Raw genomic sequence first — 22,031 nt, 5'->3', positions numbered from 1 at the left:
AAGCACTTAATGTAATGAAAGGTTCTTAGTGAAAAGAAATTTGCGATAGAATTTTCAGATTTTCTTAGACAATACGTTGCATCTCTACTTGAGATATAATTACTTAAATAATTATTTAAGCCGTGAATGCCACTGACGTAATTCATTTGAGAAAGCGAAAAGCCGCATTTTCATTTGAAAAACTCATCATTAATTCAGAGTTTATAACCGATAACCTAAAATATATGTACTTTGTAATAAAATATAAAATGTTGAATTATTTCAATAAAACAACACCAAAGGACGTTACACAGTTTTTTATTATCAGAATCAAATGAAAAATAATACCTTTTCAAAACACAAGACTTTTTCTTCCCTAAATCCAAGGACAATTTTATATGTGAAAGGAGAATATAGAAATCTCATAGGTATATAATTCAGTAACGTTTCCTGTACCACTAATTGTTATCGCAACATTACATAAAAGTATTATGTATCTACTAGTTATTATATAAATTGGAAATAAGCATGGATATATAAATGTAAACTAAAATAGTCCTTTTATTCAATTATGCTATACTTTTTAGGTTATGTACGTAAAACTAAAGCTACCATATTTACGATATAAAAACTCTATGAAAGCAGTGTACAATAATGTCTCTCTACTGAATAGCAATTAGTGAAAATAATTCATAGAAATTTATTTTGGAATAGCAATAACTTCCTTCCAAGGTTTGGAGTGCGATTCACAATAATCTAGTTTAAAAATATAAATGATTTTTCTCCAAAGGAAACAGCTTTTTGCTTCCATAAGTTCTTAAATTTAAAAACAAACACACTGTTGCAATTTTTGAAAACTTACAAAATGACTACTTCGAAATTTGCAGACGAAACTGCAGAACAACGTAATATAATATATTATAAAATGAGTCTTAAAAAACTGTTATAACAAATGTAACAAAGTTATTTGTATATTATTTAGATAGTTTGGAGAAAGTCAGCGACAGTCAATTTCCGGAAGCTTTGATAGGTCGAATAAAATAGGTTTTCATAGTGATTTATAACATGTTATCAGAGCAGTGTTAAAGAATAATACCATCGTTATACAAACCCATGAAAAAATATTTTAAATGTTTAAAAACAATCAATAAAGAAAATGACGAACCTGTTCAGGTATGTAATGAAAACTATTTTCATTCACTTTAAACATTTTACAGAAAGAACGTTATAGAGGGTTTCTTTGAAACACACAGATATTAAATGTTATACTTATTTGAATTTTTTTTAATCATATCAAAAATCCATCTCACTATACCCCTAAACGTGTGTTTCTTTTATTCTCTCCAGTGCATTCGCGTAGCACGGCGCAGCTTAGCTCCGGTAGGAACTTGAACTTATTTGGTTAAGTAGAAAAAATGAAACGTTTTTCTACTGCTATTTTCCTTGAATAAACAAAACACAATATACCGTCCTAAGAACAAGGACACTCACGAAAGTTACGTTCATGTGAATAAATGCAAACATTAATAATACTTATCAATATAAAAAACAAATAAAATTTCAAGGCTGAAGAAAAATACAAGGTGAACAAAAATATCATTGAACGTTCGTGGTTGTTCAAAACTGTATTTATTTTAAAATATTAGAACTTTGTATAAGATAATTTTAATTATATTCATAAAGAATGTACCGCTACAAGTGCAGAAAGAATAATAATATTATTATATAAAGAGACGTTTTATCTGTTGAATGTTTAAATAGAAAATACTTACTTTAATTGAAGAAGAAAATATGAGTCACAGAAGAAGCATATTTTACGTTTGTCGCTATATTCTGAGTTTTTCATACTTTTTTTTACTAAAAATTGCCAAAACAGTTGCAAAGAAAACAGAAAAATAAATAAATGGTTCATAGTATTTGTGTTTTATCACCGATGTTAAAAATAGGATAGCTGGGAATCAATTGTTAATTTTGATTAAAAAGTTATTTCGCTTAGATGATCGTGAAAACAACTACATTACCAATGTGCTGTCACGATCACAGTATAGACTAAACTAGAATGTAAAAACAAATAAATTGACGAAAAAAAATGTAATGCTTTCCACAAAAAAGGTTTTATATCTTCTATGAAATATCATAAGTTAGATTCAACTTCTGATTATTCGTCACAAACTTTATCTTTTTGTTGATTTATTTCAGAAGGTAACGGTTGGCTTTCATCATCACGTGTCTTGTATCCTTTTGAAGTATTTCTGTGACGCTGACTTTTAGCCCGTTAATGAAGGGGCGACATATAGAGTTATTTGCAATCATCATAGTGCTTCGATAACGCAATGCTTGCCTTTCCATCTTTCTCGCCTATTCCAAAGGGAAGGTCAACTAAAAGTGCAAAAGAAATTTCATCCCAATCTTTCTTAATACGGTCTTTCTTTTCAAAAAACAGGCTAACGTTTTTAATGGCTTTGTTTATAGTTTTCTCCTAAAAGAACTGATGTAAAATCTAACAGTCAAACACAACTCTATACAGTCTCATAATTATCACTGTATAAATTTATCTTTTTTCTATGAATAAGTAAAAAATTTCGTTTATTCATGAAAGATGTACAATTTCTTAACAGTTCTTTAATAGATTGTTTATGCAGAGTATTTATGAAGATGAAAGGCGGAAGACTTTCGAAACGTCGTCCTCTACATTTGTGTCTCCATAAAATGCAGTTGCGGTACATTCTACAAAGTGTTTTTTAACAGTTATTTGTTGATTACTACATCGGCTTTCAGCAATAATTGATTACATATCAGGAAACCACTAATAATCCTAAAAAACTGAAAATCAATACAAAAATACTTTAAAATACTTTAAAAAATATGTTGTAGAATTAACTATATAAAATAGGTAATAATGTTACCCTGTAGACACATTCATAGTTACATTACACGTTTTACTCCGAAACAGACAATCAATGAGCTATTTCTAAACGTTGCTTTTTGATCTTGTCAAATATCTAATACTGTTAATGAAGTTCTTAATGGCTACATCAAAATCAACGGTGTAATATAAAGAAATAAAACCCTTTACTGTAGTTTAACATAAAGTTTTATATGATGGGTTCAGCGAAGCACTCAGCATCATTAATAATGTTCGTAATAATGTATTACAACTTAATAAAGTCTTTAAAAGGAGCACCTAATCAAACAAAAGACACAAAATAATGATTCTCTGAGTACATTTATGAGGATAACTTTCTTAATGAAAAACGCAACAAGAATTAACTTAAAACCGATTTCACCTAATGTTGTGTTCCTTCTCAGGAAGCCTGCGATAAGATGTTAAAGAACACATTGGAAAGTTAATGATATACTATCTGATTGACAGTATATTTTTATGGATGAGATACAAAGACGACGTTGCATTTATTTTATTTTCATTTTTAGAATCTCAATTATAGCTGTATGTGCGGGCAAATGTTAAAAATATAATATTGCTACAAGCACACCATCGCTTTAAACATTAATGAAAAAAACCGAAAGCGGTTCATAACCACATACTTCTGCCTCATGTCTAAATATTTGTACAGAAAGTTTATACCTTCATTACTTTATTAAACATTTCTTCTTCCGTGTCTCTGTACATATCAGTACACCGACTCTGATCATACGTGTAATTAGAAAAACAGCAGTTAACCATCAAACCTGAATAGTGTGACGAAAAAAGTACATTTCAATAACACCATGCAGTTGCTGTTTAAGGTAAAGTATTACTACGTATTTACAAATATATTTTAACACATATGCACTTGCCTATTAATAAGAGATTTGAAGCACGCTTGTAGTGTAAATCTGTAATATACAAATAAATTGTGTGATGTTGCTTATAATTCTGAAGAAGTGGATTTTTATGTTATTATGTACCAGATGATTTATGTGGTTAATGAATCTGTTGATGTAATGGTGGAGACAAGTTCTATAAAACATATCATGAGTTAATAATTGCAACTACACAAGAAAAACGCGAAAAAGATATTTTTCAAATTAAATCGTTATACCTTTGTCTCTGAAGATGACCTAGGAAAGTCGAAATTCCAGAAACGATCATGAATCTTTTCGAAAACTACACGACAAAGACATGTTCTCTGCAACTTTTGGAACATTTTTCACCCATTAATCAATGTAAAATAGTACAAAATTTAATATATAGGTACACATGCTTTGTCCAATCTCATCAGGTATTGTCATTTTTGCCCTTTTCTACGTGAATTGTTTTCTATCTAATACTGTATATCATTGGGCATGTAAGTAACGTTTGCTACTTACCTTTGTGTTCTATTACAATGCATTGCACTTTTCTTATCAGCTGGTGTACAAATTGTAGTACACGTTGTACATCAATTCTTTGTTTTTCCATGACATTAAGTATAAGAATCATCCTCATCTTGGCAGTTTCAAATCCCTGGTCTGAACACACCTTTATCTGAGATTATGAATATGTTGTGCTTGAGAGAGCTGTGATATACTATTCCCAAAAGCACTTTTCGGTAGCATCACACTATTTACTAACGTTTAATGATGTCAAAACATAGTTATAACACACGTCTATCCATCATGAGATAAAATTGACTGTGTTTATTGACAGTATGTTGCTTAATGCAATATTTTATCAGACCGGCAGCGGTCAGTTAAGAATTTATTTGTGTTTATTCTCGGCCATAATGCAATATTTTATCCCACCTTGTAACTTTAAATTGATGTTTTTGATGTATAAATTTACAGTTTCAGTATGATAGCTATTATGTAACATCTTAGAACTCACACTACAACAGCTACTGAAATTGTTTTCTTTGCTTTGAATTTTGCGAAAAGCTACACGAGGGCTATCTGTGCTAGCCGTTCCTAATTTAGCAGTGTAAGATTAGATGGAAGGCAAGTAGTCATCACCACCCACCGCCAACTCTTAGGCTACTCATTTACCAACGAGTAGTGGGATTGACCGTACCATTATAACGCCCCCACGGCTAAAAGAATGAGGATGTTTGGTACGACGGAGACTCGAACCCGCGACCCTAAGATTACAAGGCGAATACCTTAACTACCTGGCTATGCCGGACCTAACAGTTTGGAGTGATTGCTACGATTGTTAATAGTTCGTTCAAAATAATAACGATGGAAAAACTAGGGAAATCGACAAAATCGTCAATATTCGAAACCCGTTTTTTTAATTGTTATTAAGCACAAAACTACACAAAAGACTATCTGTGCTTTTCCTACTACGGGTATCGAAACCCGATTTATAGCAGTATAAGTCCGCAGACATGCCATTGTGCCAGTGCGAGGAATATTCAAAATGAAATGGTTTACAAAATTAAAATGTTAAGGTAAGCATTTTTGTCCTATATAAAAACAGTAAATTTTCCTACTAATAATTTTCACTTGTACCTGCTCCTTAGTGGCACAGTAACATGTCTGTGAAATTACAACGCTAAACACTGGGTTTCGATACCCGTACTGAGCAGAACATATATAGCCCATTATGTAGCTTTGTACTTAACTACAAACAAACAATTCTAGCTGGTGGATGAAATTTCAGCTAGGTTGAATTATTTTATTCCGAACATAAAGCACCGCAGTAGCTTAGATGTAAATCTAATAGTTTATAACGCTAAAAAGTGGGTTACGATACTTTTGTTGGGCACAACAAAGACGGTCTTTATGTGATTAGCAAGTTAACTAGATTTGAAATTAAAAAACAAAAATTATAATGTACTTATTTAGAATGTACTTATTAATGAAGTTATTTAGAAAAGCACAAAACACTTCAATACTATCTTAATATTGACACATTGTCGCAAACGAACAAATTATTTTCGACTTCAAGTGCATATTTTCTTTATTATTTTTAAAAAGCTTAATACAGAAGACTCAATTTAACAGTTTGAGAGAAAGAAAGGAAAAAGACATAATTACAAAATGTGCACAAGTGCATTAACGGAAGTAAAATATACTTAACTTTTATATAGAACAAGAGAAACGTCAGTGGAAAAACGATGAACGAATAGATCCAAAAACCCCATTGTGATTTATTTCTTCTGTCGATTTAATGAACGACTAAAATCTGTTAGATGTTTTGGTTTGAAGTTTCAAAAGAGAGTTTCTTTCGCAGTATGTAGAATAGTGAAAGTGTTTCCTTCTAAGAAAGATACAAATAACCGCGTCCCCGGAGCAATCAATAATTTCATCTTCGTGCGTAGGTTTTTGTCCCCCGCTAGTACAGTGGTAAGTCTAAGAATTTACAACGCTAAAATCAGGGGTTCGATTCCTCTCGGTGGGCTCAGCAGATAGCTCACAGTGGCTTTCCTGTAAAAAAAACACAGAATAATTTCAATGCAGTAGTAATCACTGCGTTTAGGTCTATGATTTGTGTGTTGGGAACGCTTTTGCACAGCCGTGAATTAGCCGCCACGTTGTGTTCTTGATCAACATTTCTAGAATGTTGTAGAAGAGGAGGTAGATGTTGAAGATCCAAATTACAATTTCAGAGGTGCAGCTGGTGAGAGAAACCCATACTATCCCAACCAAAGAGACCTCAATGACTTGATCAGAGATCTTGGTCTAACAAAGTCGAATGTTGAGCTTTTAACAAGTACACTCAAGAAGTGGGATTTGTTAGATCAAAGTGTGCAAGTCACAAGTCAGAGGAAGCATCACTGACATTTTTCAAGCTTTTTTACTCATCAAGATGGGCTCTGTTTCTTCCACATTGTATCCGTATTGTGTGAGGCAATTAGAATTGCTTGTAACCCAAATAAGTGCCGCCTCTTTATTGATAGCTCATCCAGAAGCCTCAAAACTGTGCTGCTCCATAACGGGAATAAGTATCCGTCTCTTCCCCTGGCTCATTCGGTACACCTCAAAGAGGAATACAACAGCATCAAGACCTTGCTAGAAGCCTTGAAGTATGATGAGTATGGCTAGGAGGTTATTGGAGACTTCAAAATAGTGGCATTTCTGATGAGTCTCCAAGGAGGCTTTACCAAGTTTCCCTGTTATTTTTGCCTTTGGGACAGCAGGGACACTGCAGCACACTACAAGAGGAAGCACTGGCCATAATGGACCGAATTTCTATGGGGAGGCACAATGTCAAGTGTGAGCCACTAGTGGACCTCAGAAGGTGTTGTTCTCACCATTGCACATAAAATGGGGTCTTACGAAACAATTTGTCACAGCCCTTGATAAGGAATCTGCAGCCTTCAAGTACGTTCGAGACTTCTTCCCTGAGCTGTCTGAGGCAAAAGTCAAAGCTGGTATCTTCATTGGACCACAAATAAAGAAGATCCTGGAGTACACAGAATTCCCAAGAAGCTCAGTAGGAAGGAAAAAAAAGATTGGGGCAGCTTTGTCGCAGTGGTTGGGGGCTTCTCGAGCAATCAAAAGGACAAAAATTATGTGGAACTGGTTGAGGCTCTGGTGAAGAACTACAGCAAAATGGGCTGCAGGATGTCCCTGAAAGTCCATATCCTTGACGCTCTTCTTAATAAATCCAAGAAGAACATGGGAGCATACTCAGAGGAGTAAGGCGAGCACTTCCACCAAGATATACTGGACTTTGAATGCCGCTATCAAGGAGTGTATAACGAAAACATGATGGGAGACTTTATCTAGGGCTTGATACGTGAAAGTGATTTACATTACAGTCGCAATCTTGAAAAACTACTCACTGCTAAACATTTTTTTACAACTTAAGTATAAATACATGTAAATCTTGATTCATATGTGGTTTTATTCAGACCTTGTGTAAATAAAAATGTGCAAATTTTCCAGTTTTTACGTATAAAATAGGCTAATTTCTAAATTTCATTATCCAAGTCACAAAAGCAAAGTTTAAAGAAAATAATGGCCATTTTTTGTACTTTAACAACATAAGGAATTAAGAAATAGCACATATTATCCAAGAACAATATTCGTGTTACATAGCGAAATTAATCTATTTGTTCTTCATATTACCAATATTATTCATACTATTCTAATTTCACAATCCTAGAGGGCGTCTACTGTTACAAATTTCTGAAAATTATTTAATATTTATGTTATAATTTGTAGTGATTTGAGTTTTAAAAACACAGTAATAACTGTGTATGGTTGGTTAAAGTTTCAACGTAGAGTTTAGTGGTGTAAATTTTACTACTATGTTAAAATAGTTACCTTAGGATTAGGTATATTTTACCCTACTGGCAAATTGTAAAACAGGATGTGTACATTTTTTTTTTATTCAGTACATTTTAAAAACTAATTTATTGTTTCTTGGTGTTTTAAGTTCAACTTATACTGTCATAACTTATAGATACAGATAGGTTGTAAATCAGATTAATTACGTGATATTATTGAAAGTTGAAAACTATCCTAATCAAATTATAGACAATAGGTAAAAAGAAGCGTGGACTGTGGGAAATGACAGTAGAATTTCAGAAGGAGTTTTAGCTTTTACAAACAAGGGATACATCTAACAATGACATTCAGAAGCTGTAAAGGGTACTAATAGAATACAAAATAGTAAATTTAATTATAATGAGTCTATCCTGATGAGCAGCAAGTTTTAGTTCTTGGCTTCTTCATATAAAGAACTATTGAAGGGAAGGAAAACCAAAGAATCAGAGAAGGATGTGGATGATAAGGCAAGTAGATAGAATAGTCTAGGGGCTCAGTAGAGAGAAATGAATCAGATTATGCTACCCGAGCATAGGTGGAGGATATAATTGAGAGGACAGAAGATTAATATAGGGGGATAGCAGAGATGCAATGTTTGTAACGCATGTAGGGGCTAATGGCGTAGGGAAAGGTGGGTCAAGGAAGGTAATTAATGATTAATAAAGGTTGATGAAGAGATTTAAAGAAAAGGTCATAAGATCATTTTGTTAGGGATACTGCCCAGAATTAACAGTGAAGATGAAGTTATAAGTAGGTCATAGCTAAATGATAGGCATCGGTAAGTATGTAATGATAAGCAGATAGCTATCTCCACCAATTAACCAAATAATCTACTAGAAACAATGTTTTTAGATTTATTGTTAACTTCAATTATAGAAATGATAGAGAGTGTAGAAAATAGGAAACATCCGGTTGTAAGTGTTCAGTTTTCTAATAGTTATGTTGTTATTTGGCTGCTTATGAAGTTAAGGAACAAAAATATTTTGGTTATGAACTTTTAAAAAGCAAATTTTGAAATGATGCAATAAGAATTATATGATGTGAATTAGGCTGCTGAGTCATTTGGACAGATACTGAGCAGAAGTGATTTTTTTATATTAAAAGTAAATATATTACTTATAGAAAGAAAAGGGCAGCTGCAGATAAAAATGCCGATTGACTCACAAAGATTTTAAGAGATAAAACTAAAAAAAACATAATAAATTTAAGAAATTGAAATTGACTAGTATTACAGAGAATTGGAAGATTATAGAGTATCAAGAAAATTGGTAAAACAGAAAATTAGGGCAATATAAAGGATGTATGAGAAAAGGTTGGCTGAAAATGTAAAAAGTAATAACAGTAAGGATTTCTTTAAATAAATAAAGATATACAAAATGTTGGTACGGGGATATGATCCCTGAAGGATGATAAAGAAAGGCTAGTATCTGATGATTAAGGGATTACTGGGTTATTAAATTTTCCTTTTTCTTCGGTTTTTACTAATGAAAGTTTAGGCAGTATTCTATGCCTTGAACATTCGATAATTGAAGACAAGATCAAACAAAATGACTGCATTAATTCTGAACTGATTTTAAGAAAATTGGCAAGTTTAAAAACTATAAAACTCGTGGGCCAGATAATACTTCCCCAAGGGGTTTGAAAGAGGTTAGATATTGGATATATGAGCCACTTACTACCATTTTTTGTCAGTTCTTGAATAATAACCAGATACCAGAGGACTGGAAGTTAGCTAATGTAATTTATCTTTTCAAGGAAGGTGATAAAAATTGTCCCAGTAAGTATTGTCCCATTAGTGTGAAACCAGTTGTGGGAAACATTTTGAAAAGTCTATTATAAGATGCTTCGCAAAGTCATTTAACGAATCTTAGAATTTTATTGGATAGTCAGCATGGTTTTATTAAGGGAAAAATCTTGTCTTAAAAATATTTTGACATTCTTTGAAACGGTTACTGCTTATGTTGATGAGAGTAAAGGTGTACATTTTAGTGCGCCTGGATTTTCATAAAGCATTTGACAACTTGCAGCATAAAAGGGCTTGTAGAAATGGTCTCTGTAGGTGTGGAAAATAAGTCGAGAAATTGGACAGAAGACTGGATGGATGGAAGAAAGAAAGTGGTTGTTATAAATGGAGTTAAATCGTCAAATTGGATTAATGTCACAACGTCTTATTGAGGCTTTGAGTGTTGCTAGCTGTGAAAATAATTCTACTACTTTACAAAATAATTAAGATCATTTATTGAGTTGAGCACATAAATGGCAGATGGGTTTTAATTATAATAAATGCAAGAAAATGCGTGTAGATTATCATAATTTGAATTATAAGTATAATTTCGATTGGAATAACCTTAACAGTGTTATTAAGGAAAAGGATCTTGGCGTAATAGTAGGTCAGTCTTTAAAGCACTTGCTGGTGAAAGAGCAAATAGGAATTTAGGTTGTATCTACAGAAATATTTAATACAAAGCTAAATATAGCCTCTTCATTTATATTAGAAAAACACTGAATTGTTTGAAAGGGTTCAGAGAAGGGTTACTAGGATCTTGTTTTGGATGGAGGGGATTGTCATTTAAAGAGAGGTTAAAATTTCTCAAATTGTTTACTCTTGAAAAACAGAAAAGTTATGAGGGGATCGTATTGAGGTGTTTAAGATTGTAAAGGAAATTGGTGGTGTTGATGCACCATCTTTTTTCATATTCGATAGTAACAAGGGGAAAAAAGTATAAATTTCGAGAGAGTTGGAATCATCTTCAGCTCAAACACGGTGGTTGTCATTTGAAATGGGTTACCTTCAAATGTTGTAGAGACAATAAATGTAAATGAGATTATGAGAAAGCTTGATAATTATCTGAATGATAAGAACTGACTAAGTTTGTTTGTTTATAAGTTACTTTAGTTTAGAGTTCGAAACAGGTGAGATGGACTAATAGGTCCTGTGTTGTCCCAAAACGTTCCATTATGTGTTAAGTCCTTCATTTTTCACCACTGAAAAAATCCGGTGTCTTATCAATGTGCACGAGTTTGAAAATAACGCGTGTAATTTATAGCGCATTAATTGTAAATTGCCACATTGAGGATTCTTCATTTCTAAAATTCACTGTTGTACTTTACATTATGTTGTGGAACTATTTGAGTGTGTTTTCTAATAGGAGATGATTACCGTAATGGATTTCTTTACTCTTGTCAGTGGTGATTTATTCAACAGATTTTCGTAGTTTGTTAAACGTGTGTTGACACGAAACCTCAGATACAAAACCGCCTGCCTCGATATGTTATAATTGGATGAAAAAAAAAAAGAAGCCAAAATTGGTAAGTTCTATATAAATTGAGCCAAATTAGGGATTTGTAACTTGAGAAGATAATTTAAACACTCTTTCCAGCCTACTTATTTTACGTTTTTTAAGAGTTCCTGTTAATGGGCTTAAAAATATAATATTTGCATTTTGATTCCCTTTTTTAAATTAACAGTGTTTAATTGTCTGATGTAGAAAAAGAACAATTTCTGTAAAAAAATCATATTTAAGGTTTTATATGTACTAAGAGAGGTATTTACAGAATCTTTTTGTTATCTTCTCTAAAACATAACATTCCAAATTTTAATGACACTGGTTTTACTTTTATTTAAATTTCGCGTAAAGCTACACGAGGGATATGTGCGCTAGCCGTTTCTAATTTAGAAATGTAAGACTATACGGAAAGTAGCTAGTCATTACCACCCACCGCCAATTCTTTTACTAACGAATAGTGTGATTTACCACACATTATAACGCTTCCAAGTTTTCTGAATACGTGCAGATAATTTATTGTTGATAATGTACATATGAAGTACTTTAATTAATAACATAAACGTTATATATATATATCCTGTAAATGTTATCTAATAATTGTTATAATATATATCTGGTTGCATATCTGTCCTGACCTGTTTTTAATATAACATCTAACTTTTCAAAAACATTTCATTAATGTACCATAATTTTCTCAAAATGTTGAAAACATTTTTATATTTATTTAAAACCTAAGTAGCATTTTAATATCAAAACTAAACTAGTTTTCATTAAAAGTTGTTCAATATTTCTCTTATAACGTACGTATATCAAATAAGTTGTATTTAACTACTCTCTTTACAGGGTGATATAAGTACTACTGGACATTTAACTACTCTCTTTCCTGTTACGACACATTTAATTACTATCTTTACACCAAAATTGTCGACAACCTGAATTTATAACAAAAGAAATTTATAGTATCAATATTCATTTCTCGTCTTATAAAAACCAAACTGATTCAGCTCACCAAGTGTAACTACCAATAAAACTATATGGAAAACTTAGAGCTTAATGCACCATTTGATTGGCCTTTCTGTCTGGTCTTTGCTGTCTCGGAAATATACAAGATATTTCAATATAACTTTGATATAAAACGAGAGAAGTAAGTATACGTTTTGAATACTGCCTAAAAATGCTGTTAGAAGTGTTGATCGTTCATATTAAAAATGGTGGACTTTTTGATATAGTTATTCTCTTATTACGTTATAAATATTATAGCTTCATTATTCATTCAGGTTTATGTTCGTTTGTTTGTTTTTTGAATTTATAGGCGTGAGAAGAGTTTCTAGAAATTTTAGAAAGCACAACAATATGGACGACACTGGTGCTTTAATATACATTTATATTATTGATTCTTACACTTTAAAATCTTCTACAACTTTAGTGGGTATGCGGGAATTTTGCAATTACTGTTTAAGTTATGTACATTTCTAAATATAAATTTAACATAATTATATAAACATTGATATTAAAATAGATACGTGATAACAAATCTGTCACACCTCCCTCCTTCAAAAGTCAAAAATTTGGCATTAGATAATTTTTAACTAAGGTATTATATACATGCATTGACAACAACACATTAATATAATACTTTATCAAATTATTGTACAACTTCATTAATCATGACGGTATACAAGACAATCAATACAAATAACCATATATCATAATATAACATATCACGAGAAACTTTATCAACACAAATTTTATCAAATTTGACACTGATTATCTTCAAATCGTAGTTTTGTAATGTTAAACTTCTATTCAACAGTCTTCTGTTTATGCCCTTCATTTTGTTTAAAAAAACATCAACGGGATTATAATCAACGTAAAGGAGAATAGGTTGTTGTGGTGCAGATACAAACATGTTGATATATTTTAAAGCTAACAAACACTAAAGTCAGTGTTTCTGTTTCCACAGCGGAATAATAATAAATTAACCCAACTCTTTCGATGACAATTAAATGTTTCACAAAGAAACACTAACAGGGTGTTAAATACTTTTGTCATCTGATTGTAATAGAATAGCACCATATTGCTGGCATCAACAGCTAATGCGAAAAGCTTATCAAAGTGAAGTGCCATCGATACAGAGTAAGTGCACAATAAAGAGTTTACCTTTTCAAAAGCTTGTTTGTTTGTTTTGGAATTTCGCACAAAACAACTCGAGGGCTATCTGTGCTAGCCGTTCCTAATTTAACAGTGTAAGACTACAGGGAAGGCAGCTAGTCATCACCACCCACCGCCAACTCTTGGGCTACTCTTTTACCAACGAATAGTGGGATTGACCGTCACATTATAACGCCCCCACGGCTGGGAGGACGAGCATGTTTTGGCGCGACTCGGGCGCGAACCCGCGACCCTCAGATTACGAAGCGCACGCCTTAACGCGCTAGGCCATGCCAGGCCCCATTTTCAAAAGCATATTCACATGTTTCAGACCACTTGGAATTTTGATTTTTCTTCAATGGATTTGTTATTGGTAAAATGATGTCAACATCTTTCTTCAAAACTTTCTGTACTAACCAGCCATTCCCAAAAATCTCACAAAACTTTTCTTATTGGTAGAAGATAGATAATTCACATGACAATCAACTTTGACTTGAATGTTAGAATTATTCAATTTAATGTTGCACTCATCTCCGATATTAGGAAATTTACGGGTGTCCGATTCAAAGCGACTGTCATCACTATCAGAATAACATTCATTCAAAGTCTAAAATATTTTATGATGCATCTCAGATGTGATAGGGCTTCAACAGATTAACAGGACACAGATAGGTAGCCTTGCGACGATCAAGTATTATTATAAAATAATCCATATTATTAACTATCTGATCAACCTCATAGAGACCAAGATACTTAGATTTTAGTGGATGTCCCATACCGAGTAACAATACTAAAACCATGCACCAGGAAGGAACTTATGCTCATAAATGTTTTTCATTTTAACTTGAAATTTTCCCGAACCAATTCACAAGCGCGTAAAAAAATATGGACCAAAATTTGGAAACATAATTCAACAAGTGCATTTTCTTCGGGTCATCTTCTTTCATCAACTTCAAAGAACTGTGTATTGAATGACCAAACACCTAGTGACTCCTGAGCCGACTCACGAACAGCAAATAATAATAAATTAAATTCTTCACCCCACTCCTTCTCGTTATTGACAGAGTAAGTAATATTTCTCAAGATGGAATTGAATCTTTTAAGAACACGATGGGATTCTGAATGTTTGGTCTGAAATGTTTTTCAAAGAGATGACTTCAGGAAATCGAGTGGATGCACACATTGTAGACAACAGATACTGGTTTCGTGATCGAATATTTGGTAAATACCCAACACAATCCACAACCATATGATTGAAGGGTTCTTTGTAAGGTCAGATAAGTTTCAAAGAAGCAACAGAAATTTTCTGCTTATATTTGGTGATCAGTTCACAGGTATGACAAGTTTTACGAAACTGAAAAGCATCTTGTCTAATTTTTGGCCAAAAGGAATGTGTCGCATGTCTTGTTGATGTCTATAAGACTCCCATAGGAAAGTTCATGACAACTTTCAATATTTCAGGTAAACTAAAGCCCAGTTCATTGAAACTGAAACATCTGATGGTCTCCATTTCATTATAAACACACCAGCATTTTTGAAGAAATAACTATTTGGAACTTTCCCCAATTCATTTTAGGGAGTGTATATTTAAACAGAAAAGATATCTGCGGATCTTTTTTCTTGCTCAGCGATCAGTTTACTTTTAGCATATGAAACTTCGCCATGTGAAACGGATCCCTTATGTCCACAACTGTCACTCATCGACGAATCGTTAGTAGGACAACCTTCCCCAACGTCTCTGTCGAATCGAAAAATGTTTGAGACAAATCTATAATACCGTTTTCTGAATATTTGTCATGATTTGTTTAAAAGTCTTGTCAGTATGCATAGAATTACATCATCGATCAATATAAAAGTTTTTCATCGGTGAATTCCATATAGTTTTGATTTTCTTGCTTGTGATAATCTACAAACTGTTGGCAATAAGCCTCTGGCACTGACTCATAAACTTTCAGAATAACTGGTTTCACCATGTTATAATTTGTACAATCTTCTACAGAGAGATAAAACAGCATAAGTTTTGCGTGCTTTACCAGATAAAATACCTTGTAATAATAATGACCATTTTATAGCCATACCATGGTTTGTGCAACTTTATTAAAATGTTGGAATTATTTATCAACTTCATTTTCATTGAATGGTGGTACTTTAATACACCGATTAAGTGTAAAGTTGTTATTCTCCTTTAATCAATCAGAATTGAGTCTAATTTTCATTCTATTTGGCCCGATTTCTTCTTTTCTTCATTCAATGCAAGCTTTATTGATCTCGAGACATTTATTTTCTCTTTCAGATTTTATACGAGCTTGTTCAAGCTCGATTTGTTTGAGGTATGTTAACTTTATCTATATCACTCAACTTAGATTGGCCTGTGGAGATACTAGAATATTCCCCTATTGCTTCTTCAAACAACAAATTATCATCAACTAATATTTCAATGATACGCTTTTGTAGTTCATTTTGTTCTAATTGACTTCTTAACAAATAATTCTAAGACTTTGGCAATTTCGAGCTATTCCCATTTGTTATATCTTTCATATTCTTCAGTGAAGGGTGATTCAAGAAAATTTTGATAATCAGACATTATTTCGGCACTTATAAATATAAATTGAATTATGATTTGAATTTGAATTTAGATCGAATTTTGTCATTGAGTTAAATTTGTAATTTAGATGTGGAAGTTAAATAAATGTCGATAAGTATTCAATGTATGATACTTGTCAATAATATTGATACACACCGTTCTTTTTAAATATAAATATATTTTAATATACAATTTATGATAATGGTTATTACAAATAGTTCTAACAACTAATTATTTATATATAAAAGTTTTACAAGCTTTATTGAGTCTACTATCTGGTCTGGAACTGGATATCTTATCGAGGGTTCACAATGACCGAATTAATTCTTAGCTGATATAGATTAACTGAAACTAGCTTGTTCTGCTTTCTTTGTCGAGTTTTCCATTGATAAAGTTATATAATGTGTACGTAAAAATACTAATGTCTGATACGAATCTACTGAAGTTAAATGGTTTGTAGTGTTCGAAATTTAACATGACGCTTCTGGTCAAATATCTGAAGTACCCAATTAATAAATTGGGTTATAGCTTCCGATGTTTATAGTATAACAACAATAGCTAAACAATAATTATATGTTATATATACTATTTCTCGGCGTGTCGCGTTGGTTACATCGCGAAGTAACCAACCATGATGTAACCAAATACCTCCCCCCACGCACATTTCATTGGTTACATTTATTGGTACAAGGAGGGTTTCTAAAACGTTCAGCATGAGCAACAATACTAATGGCACAATAGTTTTTACGTACACACATATATATATTGTTGATTCTTACACTCTTCTACAACTTTAGTGAATAGGCGGAAATTTCGAAGTATAGATTTAACAATATAAATTATATACATATCTAAATGTAAATTTAACCCAAACATACATCAATATCAAAATCGACATAAGATAGTAAATCCGTCGCATAATATACTTTATAAAATCACTTCCGAGAAAACCACCAGTGGCACAGCGGTAAGTCTGCTGACTTACAACACTAGAAACGGGTGATATTGGGTAAAACACAGATAGACCATTATTCAGCTTTGAGCTTAATTACAAACAACAACAATATAGATAAAAATTACTAGAGTTCTATGTATATTCGTTTTTAACTTGTAGATGAAGGGATTGAACCACATCTAGAAAGACTGTAAGTAGCATAAATGTTTTTGTTGTTGGCTTTGTTTTTTTAGAACAATGTTATATAATGGATTGTCTCCTTTCTGTCAATCGTTGGTGGATACAATCCTGAATCTTTGTGTAAGCTAACCGTTGAACCACCAGGGAAGAGAATTGATGCTAGTAAAAATTGATGAAAACAAGTTGCAGATGCAAAGTTCAGAAAAGAAAAGTTTTTTTTTTCCAGAACAGAAGGGTATCGTTGAACATACGAAACTAGTATTTATACTTTTTTTTAATCAATGGTAATCAGATTTTCATAAAACTTTCCCCTCGGTAGACACAGCAGATAGCCCGAAGAGGCTTTGTTCTAAGAAACACACACACATTTACATAAAAATTAAAAACTTTTATATTGGTTCCTTTTGTTAAATACTTTACTCAACAAAGTAGATTTGGTTCCAAAAGTTATTGAATGGAATGTTAAAATAAAGACTTTTTACACACTCTTTTTATAATTTTGATTTCGAGAAAATCTCAAACTAGTTGGGTTGTCGTAGCCTACATTATGAACAACTGAGAAAAAACCGTTACAACTAGTTGTTGCAAACGTCATACAGAAATAAATGGGATGTTGTTAGATTAATATAAATCATTACACCGTTAAGCCCAGCATGGCCAGGTGGTTAAGGCACTCGACTCATAATCTGAGGGTCGGGGAATCGAATCCCCATCATATCAAACATACTCACCCTTTCAGCCGTGGGGACGTTATAATGTGACGGTCAATCCCACTATTCGTTTGTAAAAGAGTAGCCCAAGAGTTTGCAGTGGGTGGTAATGACTAGCTGCCTAGTCTTACACTGCAAAATTAGGAACGGCTAGCGCAGATATCCCTCGTGTAGCTTTACGTGAAAATCAAACAAACAATTACACCGTTGAACCAATTAGCATAAAACATAGTAACTTAATAATGTGCTAATTGTCGTCTTTGAGAAATGAAGTAATTCAAAACTGACACAGTTAACTGATCATTGTAATAATAAGATATCTGTCGATCTATCACAAGAAAAGTAGAGGAGAGTAAAAGAAAGAGAGAGAGAGATTTGTTTACCTACCATAAGGAAGCACAGGATAGTGAAAAACAGATGTGTGTGAACCCACATTAAGGTACTTATTTTGTAGGTATAAATTCTTCAGTCTGAATGCGATCCTGCAACGGCCTGTTTCAAGCTAGATACAGTCTTGTTTATCTCCAAGATAAACCTTACAGTAACTTTAATTTTTCGCTATAACCTAACTTATTGCTACAGTATTCGCTTGAGATAAACTAACTGACAACTCATAAGCATTTTAAATTAATTTTAAAGTTTTGAGTGATAAATGAAGGACGAACTCAAAGAAGGAACTTAAGATTTTTTTATCCTACACGACTTACACTTTACCACAGGCTACAAAACTGATTTTAAGTTATAGTAACTCAAAATAACTATGTAATAGAAGAGTGCGCTGTTAAGCATGCTAAAATATTAAAATGAAAATAAACCTAACATAAAATAATAATTGTGGCAGATTTTTACAGATTTAAGAAATCTCCTCCGATTCAATCCAAACATCCTTCTATTAACAGATACAACGGCTTACCCCTAAAACAAATGTTATTATTTTACGTAAATTTTGTTTTGTTTGTATTTGATTATTTACACTAATGTTTTGGTGATAGCGACTCTTAATCCGTTTAACGCATTTTCTCGTTCATCATTCTAATGTTATTTTCGGTTACTATACTTTAAAATGAGTTTTATAGCATCTGAAGCTCAAAGACCCTTAAAAAAAGCGTAGGCCGAAACGTCGCATAGAATAAAAGTCCTTACCTGAAACTGTTTCTCGTCTTTCTTGTATATCAGTAAAATTCAAAAGTACTTCATTCTGTCAGATAAAAAATCCCTTTTCGTATGCCAATGAAACATATCTAACTAGTTTGTTATTAATGTCACATAAGAAACTGCCTTTTTATTAACGTAATGTAGTAAATTACCTCATTATCAATAAAACGTATCAAACTACTTCGGTGTTAATGTAACGTATCAAATGACCTCGCTATCAATTAACATATCAAGATACTTCGTTATCAATACACCACATCAAACTATTTTGTTATTTATGTAACGTATCAAATTACCTCATTATCAATAAAACATATCGAACTACTTCGTTATCAGTACAACGTATCAAACGACTTCACCATCAATACAAGATATGAAATTACTTCGTTATTAATGTAACGTATCAAACTACCTCGTAACTACTAAGGAAACATAAATTACAATTTTTTTAAACACAATACAACCTCCCTTTGCTTCATCGGTGGGTCTCACTTTCAACAGAACTAACATTCAGGTTCCCATAACCCTGGTGGGAACACAAATACCTACTGTGTAGCATTGTGCTTAATCACAAACAAACAAGCACAGTATAAATTGCATAAGATATCAACAATTAATAATTAATAATGACAGGCCATGGCTTCGAAAATAAATATCTCAAACATAAAACAAATATTCAAAAAAGCAACATTATTCATATCAAGTCGCACAAAACAATAGCAACAATAATAATAATATCGATAAGTAGTACATAAGTAAAATCAAGTTTTTAAAATCACATAAAGAACAATATTAGACACGTCTCAAAATAAAATTAAGTCATAAATAATGACCACATGGGTAGCTGTACAAATATATTTTCTTTAATAATGAGCAAATATATCTTATGTCTTTCAATGTAATACCTCTCAGCTATCTTGCTTGATTTTAGATCATAAAATTTTTATTTTCTTGCCAAACCACAAGGACAGATATCACATGACAAACAATTTAGTATTTTTACCACTACAGGAACCTCGTGTTTTTTTCTTATCAAATTATTACTTATATAATGAGTAAAGCGCTAAACATTAGATGATCCAGCATTTTAAGGCAAAAATATAATTGAACTAATCGATTAAAAACTAAACGTAAAGTATAGAAACCATAAAAAAACATAACTAATTGTCATAGTGTATATGCCCTTACAAGCTGGCGATTTGTTTGTTTTATAATTTTGTGCAAAGGTACACCACGGCAGCCTGCTCTAGCTGTCCTTAATTTGGCAGGGTAAGACTAGAGAGAATGTAGCTACTTATCATCATTAATCACCAGCTCTTGGGCAACTCTTTTACCAACAAATAGTTAAATTAATCGTCACGTTATAACACCACACAGTTGAAAGAGCGAGCACGTTTGGTGTGACAGAGATTCGAACCCAATCTTCTCAAATTGCGAGTTCGAGCGGCTTAACCATCTGGTACATTAATTTTAACTCTTAAAACTTTACTCAGCCAGATTTTTGATACTCTTATGATTTGTAATTAAAGAATCCTAATCCCTTTTCACTATTCGTTAGTGAAAGAGAATCCCAAGGTGATGACTAGTTAAATTCCCTCTAATCTTATACTGCTAAATTAGAGATGACTAGCGAAGATAGCCCTCGTGTAAGTAAGCGAAATTAAAAAAAAAACAACCAAAAAACCTAAGCTCTTTATGAAAATCAACTACGAGTTTCAAATTATATAATTCTCGTGCTAATTTAACCTGTAAATCTTTACTTATAATTTACTTATAATTGACATAAGAAGAAAAAGCGAAACGCAGGAATAGAAAGATAGTAACAAGAAGGCAGCTTCTCTTTTAAACAAGTTCCATTATTATAGAAGTTTTACAGAAAATCATTCTAGGTAAGTTTAAATGTATTTCACATGAGAAAAATGTTGTAGATTGAAGGAAAATGGCACAAATATACTTCAAATCATATTTTCCCCCTTAATGTTTGTTATTATCTGTAAAATATATTATTATAAATCGAAATTATTAAATATTTTTGGCTTTAACCTCAACATATATATTATTTTCTAAAGTAGCTTCAGAGGAAGTGAAGTGTGGTTACTAGACTTGAGTAATACAGTTGTTACTGTATGTTATATAGTAACATCATCATTAAGGACTGTTGTAAAGATCAAATACGGACTTTGTATTGGATTATGATTGTTATACGGCACACGTACTTTAATTATCTCTGAAGGGTTCATTCTGAAGAAATTAGTGTAGTTAAGACCGAACCATAAATTACTAACTTTCACCAAAACAAGGACACAAGAGAAGAAACTTTTGAATTCGTAGAACCCTCGTCCAAACACCATTTGTCAAGCTTAAGAGAACGATTATACAACAAACTTTAGTTGTTGTTTTTTACCATTAAACAAACTTTTTTTCTCCAAAAACGCAATTTTTGTTGTTATTTTTGCTATTTACTCTAGAGCATTGGTGATAAAATGAAGAGTGATAAAAGTGAGACCTTGATTCAGCAGTTCTCTTCTTGGAAATATGCCAAAAAAAGAAAAAAGACTATTGTAGTTCTTGACAACTTAACAAGCGGCGACAAGTTCAAAGTTTTCTGTTGTTCATCTGTAAGAGTAAAACAACTCACTTCAGTACCAAATAGCAATTTTATGAGCTATGATTTTGATCCCGCTACTACTGACAGACATAATTTCTATGGTATGCGCATAGAGGTATTTCTATTTATTTATTCACCCGTATGAATTTATTTCTCCCGAAATTGAAAGAATGAACACCATTTTACAATTTACTTAAGTGTTTATCAGTTTTTGTGTTTCTATTAC

General features: G+C 32.3%; 1 long non-coding RNA gene across 1 annotated transcript; it reads right to left on the bottom strand.

The window, feature by feature from the left end:
• Positions 1-281: 281 nt before the first annotated feature.
• LOC143222555 (uncharacterized) lies at positions 282-19,676 on the bottom strand. The gene is made up of 2 exons (XR_013012310.1): positions 19,186-19,676; positions 282-2,358 (listed from the first exon to the last, which is right to left on the bottom strand). It is a non-coding gene; the product is annotated as an uncharacterized LOC143222555 (long non-coding RNA).
• Positions 19,677-22,031: the final 2,355 nt, after the last annotated feature.

This window comes from Tachypleus tridentatus, chromosome 8 (assembly GCF_004210375.1).
Source record: "Tachypleus tridentatus isolate NWPU-2018 chromosome 8, ASM421037v1, whole genome shotgun sequence".
Classification (NCBI taxonomy): Eukaryota; Metazoa; Arthropoda; class Merostomata; order Xiphosura; family Limulidae; genus Tachypleus; species Tachypleus tridentatus.
This window is presented reverse-complemented; position numbering and strand designations above follow the sequence as displayed.